The sequence below is a fragment of the Epinephelus lanceolatus genome, chromosome 24 (genome assembly GCF_041903045.1).
Source record: "Epinephelus lanceolatus isolate andai-2023 chromosome 24, ASM4190304v1, whole genome shotgun sequence".
In the NCBI taxonomy this organism is placed as follows: Eukaryota; Metazoa; Chordata; class Actinopteri; order Perciformes; family Serranidae; genus Epinephelus; species Epinephelus lanceolatus.
In genome coordinates this window covers 15,727,032-15,733,678 of record NC_135757.1, presented here as the reverse complement: position 1 = coordinate 15,733,678, position 6,647 = coordinate 15,727,032, and positions in this window count along the sequence as shown.

Sequence of the window (6,647 nt, the reverse complement as noted above, 5' to 3'; positions counted from 1 at the left end):
GCCAGTGTGCAGATTGAGCTGTGGGAGGTTCTGACCAAAATGACATGACTGTATCTCAGAACTATATTTGCATTTCCATGCCTCAGAAAAGTCCACATGCACAATCACTGCGCTTTCATTACAGCTCTGTATCATGCGCCTGTATTCCCTGGACTGGTTCTGAACCAAGCACACATGTGGTGTAGTTTCACTCTTTAGTTTGTCTTCATTCAGTTTGATGAGCTCTGCCAGCATGCCATTGTGTGTCACAAGTCTTGTATTGTAGTAAAGTCCATCTGCTGTGTGGTCCTGAACTCATTCCCACTGCTGCCATTCAACATCCATGCACTCCTGCTGTGGTGTGGGACATGTTTGCTTGTGGAGACACCAGGTGCAGGAGCGCAGAAGACATGCCTCGCTTGTCTGAGAACAACACACAAGTTCAAGACTATCCTCCAATTTACTAGACTTTACAATACCATTTTAAAAGATTTTTTCATATTTTTTATTAAATTGAACTGACAATCTCTTGTCTGAGGACAACTGATTTTGAGGGTAATGAGGTGACATATAATCATATAATTCATGAAATTAAAATTTAACTCATGAAATAAGTTTATATTTGTGTAAAAGACCCTCAGATGATCAACTCTGATTATTTTATTCATGAAAATGTTATTTATTTTTAACAGAATTAGCACTTTTCTTAGTGGGACATGTTTTATCCAAATTCTCAAGAATCAGTGACTTGCTAGCTAGTTTCATGCTAGGAATAAACCCACTCCTCTTTAATAAGAACCTGTGCTCACTATTGCTTTGCACATATTTTTTTAATCTTTATTGCTACAATATAAAGAGCAGGGTCAGGGATGAGACAGTGGGCCAGAGGCCAGCAAGGATGATCATGCAGGGTCTTCACAGGTGAAGAGAGAATATAGCTGGCTGAGAAAAAATATCTATAGCATAAAAGTGACTTTGCAATTAATTTCCACAGCTATGTCACCACTACTATTCTTAATTCTATTTCTAAATTTTGCTTTGCACATTTATTATCTAGTATATTATTGCAATAGATAGAAGAGGGACAGGGAGAAACCAGGCAGGTATTTGGCACTTAATTATCTGGCTACTTACCCTATAGATGCTCGAGGGTCATTCTGTGTCAACTCAACCAGTTTAGCAGCTAAAACTTTAGATTTTGTTAGTATATAATTTTAAAGAACTAAAGTCGGTCCCCTGGTGCTGTACTGTGGCTGTTTGTGGTTGTGTGGTTCTTTAGCCACTAAGGAGAGGTGCAATTGAATGTGAGAGGATGATAAATCACTCAATAGACCTCTGAACAATATGTCCCCCTCACTCCTGAAATGATGGCTACACCCCTGACCCATCCATCCATCCATCCATCCATTTTCATCCACTTATGCGGGGTCGGGTTGCAGGGGTAGCAGGCCAAGCAAAGCCCCCAGACGTCCCTCTCCCCAGCAACACTTTCCAGCTCCTCCTGGGGGACCCCAAGGTGTTCCCAGGCTAGATGAGGTGTGCAATCCCTCCAGCATGTTCTGGATCTACCCTGGAGCCTCCTATCAGTGGGACGTGTAATAACCTAGATAAATGGAAATCAATCAATCTTACCAAAAATAGTAGTTGCTCCTAAGTTTAACGACAAATCATTGATGAAACCAGTGACGATTTCTACAGGAATTTTCAAGCAGTATAATCAGATAATGAAGGACTATTTATGTAATGGAAAGAAACTTAGAATCAGCATGCAAAAGTTTGGATGGACACAAAAAAGAAAAGGAAATCGCAGCCCCATTCAAACCAACTGAGGCCTTGTCACAGAATGCTGTGGGTAGTCTAAGTAGTGAGGAGAGGAATCCAGTCTGGCAACACAGTGTGGGCGAAGTAACATGGGATGGTTTCATATCTCATTTATCTGTTATAATCTATCTATTTGAATAGGGCTAAAAACTTGTTTGTGAGATCCTGGCTGGCGAAGGAATTTGAATAAGATTGGAGACCTGTATTAGGGATAGGGGATTTTTGTCATTTTAAGAGATTAGTGAGCATTTCAGACTGAATGAGAGGAGAGATTTTTGGAGGGACCTCCAGTGAAGAAATAGTTTCAGAGCAAGGCAGTGATTTTGCAATATACTGAGTGTAAGAGCCACTTAAGCACATATTCATATTAGGTAAAAATGTCTGTGTTGATAAGACATATCATATACGTTCTGATATTTAGGTTTGCACATCAATTTCTGTATATTTTGAATGATGTATAGTAGTGGACTATGCTAAGGGTATGTTTATATTTCCTTTATTTCTGTGTGAGAATACAGGCACAAGTAATTTACGACAGGCATGGTGCAAAGAGGCAGTTTAGTGTGCATGACAAAAGGAGATTGTTTACAACGTTGTGTGTAAAGGTGATGTGAAGTCTATTTTTGAACAAACACATTATACTGATAGAAAATATCAATTATTTTTTCCCATGCTAAGACAGGTGTAAGTACCGAATGTGTCCGGGCTGCCAGATTTGTCCGGGGTCCCGTGCTAACTGATGACGTCACGCATTATGATTGGCTTTATGGCAGTCACAAATCCTGATTGGTTGTAGCCTAGGTTGTGGCTGGAAGTTTGAGGAAATGGTTGTAGCGTTAGAGAGTTTGAGGAGAGAAATAAAAATAATAAATCTAAAGTTTTCTCTTCAGCTGTATGCTGAATGAAGTATTAAAACATTAACATGACAAGCGGCAAACATTAACGAGATCGGCTCGGTTCGGATTAGCCTTCTTTTAAGTTAGCATTAAGCTAACAGCTAGCAGCTAATAAGTAAGTCTCAAGTCTTAACCTTCAAGTCTCAAGTAAGTCCCAAGTCATTTTTTCTTGGGCAAGTCAAGTCAAGTCAAGTCACAGGTTATGTCAAGTCAAGTCAAGTCAAGTCCTGTAATAGGTCAAATCAAGTCCAAGTCAAGTCACCTTATTATTGTAATTTTACCTGCAGAATCTGATCTCAATAAAGTGAAAAGACAAGATATAATATACTGATATACTGTCAGTAAACATTGACTTCATTGCTGCAATGTTTACTTTGCAGGGACGACCCCCATGCGTGCGCGCGCGCACACACACACACACACACACTCACACACACTAACCAAGGCAGCAGCGAAAATCCCCCATTTAGCTCATTTAACCCTGTGTTGCTCATTCATAAAACGTACAGCCGGTCTTGTGATGAATCGGTCGGAATGTTCGCTCACGTTTTCTGGGGTTAATGTTAGCAAATAAATTAAAAAACAAGTTCCACCAAACTGACACACCACCCCACCCCACCCCTGTATCGTATCAAGCTAACGTTAGCTTACTACCGACTAACCAGATAATATTAGCTAATTGACAAGCACTTACTGGGTAGAATGGCTCTTCAAATGACGAACAAAGTTTGAAGTTGTCGCCTGGCTGTCCGAGATGTTTATGTCGCATGTCTTGCACTGTGCTGTTCGTCTTTTGCCGTAATAATGGTAATTCCGAAAGCCGAAGACGATGACTCTCGGTACCCCTCCCGCTGACATGTTGATGCCTATCTGATATAAGAGGGCCTGTTTCTCCAATAAACACGTAAGGTACGTAGAGAGACCACCATTCTCAGCCTGTGCTCCTACCGGGTAATCAACATAAAACATGATGTGACTAACACTCAAGTCATTTAAGTCATCGTGTCTCAAGTCAAGTCAAGTCCCGAGTCTTTAACTTCCAAGTCCGAGTCAAGTCTCAAGTCTTTTATTTTTTGTCAAGTCAAGTCACAAGTCATCAAAACAGCGACTCGAGTCGACTCGAGTCCAAGTCACAATGACTCAAGTCCCCATCTCTGGAAATGCATAAGAAACATAAGAAATTACTGTTAGATCAGCTCGTGGTCGGAGGGTGTCTCACAAATCAATGTACAGTGTTTCACAAATCCAGGGTTAGTGTATCATACACTATATTTATGTGTAGGCTATCTGTATACAGTATGAAAAATAAATAAACATAACAGCATGTAATTGTAACTAACTTTATGTTATTTCTTTCTTTGTTTTGGGACCCTGAACACTGGCTGCACTGACCCTTGGAGCAATAGGTTCATTTGAGATGAGCCAGGCCTGCGCAGATTCGATCACCGGCAATGGGCGCACAATGCATGCCGGTTAGTTTTGTGTCCGACTTCATCCCGACTTGCTCTGACGTATTACAAAAGTGGACGGCGATAAAACCGCGAAAGCGAGGTGGCCGCAGTTTTTAGAGCCAGGCGCTGCAGTTGCTCTCCACCGACTGCACCGCCTGGCTCTCACCTGATCTAACAGCTGATTGGCTTAGATGTCAACTCAACAAGATGACGTTTTAGATACAGAGTCTACTGTATATTAACACTGGACTTTTTAATTATTGAAGTATTTAGCAACACAGACTTGTGGTCAGTGGGATGTAAGGATTCTTAAAATAACATCAGATGTGAAGCCCTGACTGTATCTGACTGAGCCTTAATGAAAGCTGTTGTCTTGTATTTTTTTCCTCTGAAAATATTAACCTTATAGTCAAGCACTGTTTATTTAGCCCCTGTAGTTGAGGGGACAGGTCAAACTGATATGATGCTGATTTACAGGAGAATTCATGTAAAATGGAGGGTAAACCATGAACATAAACTACAGATCACCTGCAAAGCATTTTAATAAATAAATCTATCATACTTAAAACAACTGGAGACTGAAAACAAACTGATATATGGGTCTGATCACTTTTTTAATGAATTGACATCATTCCAGACAGGATGTAAGCGTGTCTGTGACTTCCTGTATGGACTGAAGGCTGCTGGAAACTGTCGGGAAACTGTCCGACTTCACCACGGCTTTTTGTCACCGCTCCCCGCTGCGGCCACGTGCTCTTGTGTACTTTCCAGGTGAGGCGCAGTTCATCTCGAACGAGCCTATACCTGTATGCTGTCAAATACATATATTTGTGAAACATTGTACATTGATTTGCCCTCCGACCACGAGCCGATCTAACAGTAATTTCTTATGTTTCTTATGCATTTCTCTTCTTTTTAGCCATTTTATTATTAGCTGCTAGCTGTTAGCTTAATGCTAACTTAAAAGAAGGCTAATCCGAACCGAGCCGATCTTGTTAATGTTTGCCGCTTGTCAGGTTAATGTTTAAATACTTCATTCAGCATACAGCTGAAGAGAAAACTTTAGATTTATTATTTTTATTTCTCTCCTCAAACTCTCTAACGTTACAACCATTTCCTCAAACTTCCAACCACAACCATGGCTACAACCAATCAGGATTTGTGACTGCCATGAAGCCAACATAATGCATGATGTCATCAGTTAGCACGGGACCCCGGACAAATCTGGCAGCTCGGACGCATTCGGTACTTACACAGGCGATCATGCACCACCGTCCAAATTAATCATTAACAAATGAATAATCACATAATCATAAATAAACTTAACAAACTACCATTATTATTATTACTGCTTCTAGTATTCCACTCTACTGCAGTTCTGTATGTGGTTTGTCCAAGTGGTGCTGCCATACATCAGCAGCAGCCATTGCTCGACTGCTGTGGGTATTGTCTGTCTATTTCATAACTTTTAAATGTATTCAAAAGTGGAAAACTAGAATGTAATATGAGTGTATGAGTGTTTAATGAAGTAGTCCTTTGATTTGTCTTGGTGTGTTGTGTTAGGTAGGTGCTGAATCTAAGGTTTACATACAGTAACATTTTGGGTGTGCTTGGGGCTACTTATGTTAAAAAGAAAATCATGTTATGTAACAGATTATTTGATAACCGCGTTATATAACCATGTTCTGTATATATGGCCCTGTAACATCTGCAGTGGAGTCTACATCACCGGCACTTTGACATTTTGTGGTCTCACAGCCTCTGTTGAAACCTGCAACAAGGATGGTATGTCGAGCTAAAGGCTGTAATTTGCATTATACTGTGCTTTCACCAGAGGCAAAAGAGAACACGAGGAACCTGTCTGATGACTCTCTACATCTGAGAGACTCCCACCTTATACGTATGAACAGACTCACCCCGATATCAACACAACTTTTAAACCTACCTTCGGCTCAGATTTTGCCAGGACATGATCATGGTATTGATGCAACTGTTGGCACATCATTCCCAGCACTCACATCATGTTCTTGTAGCTACTGGAAATGTTTTCTCTTATGTTCAAGCTCATTATTGAAGGTGCAAGAACAGAAGTCTCACCTGCAATTAAATCGTACTGTGTGCAGAAAAAGCAGTCATGACCTGTTCAAAGCATTTCTTGTCTTACAACACAAAAGAACACAAAAGTGCAGAATGTCTTTAATAGTAAAAAGATTTTTTTTAAAAAAAGGAAAATATATATAAACTTTATTGCTTTGATACAATGTGGTAGTTTGATTTGTTCAGCTTCAAGGCGTGCTCATTATAAAGGGGACCTATTATGCTCACTTTTAGGTTTGTCTTTATATGCTTTAATGTTCAAAAAGCTCTTTTTTCCCATATTGTCTGTACTGGAACACCTGTATTCACCCCCTGTCTGAAACATTCCTTTTTAGCGCCTCCTCCTGACTAAGCCCAGTCTGCTCTGGCTGGTCCACGTTTCTGAGTCTTCCATATCTCGGTG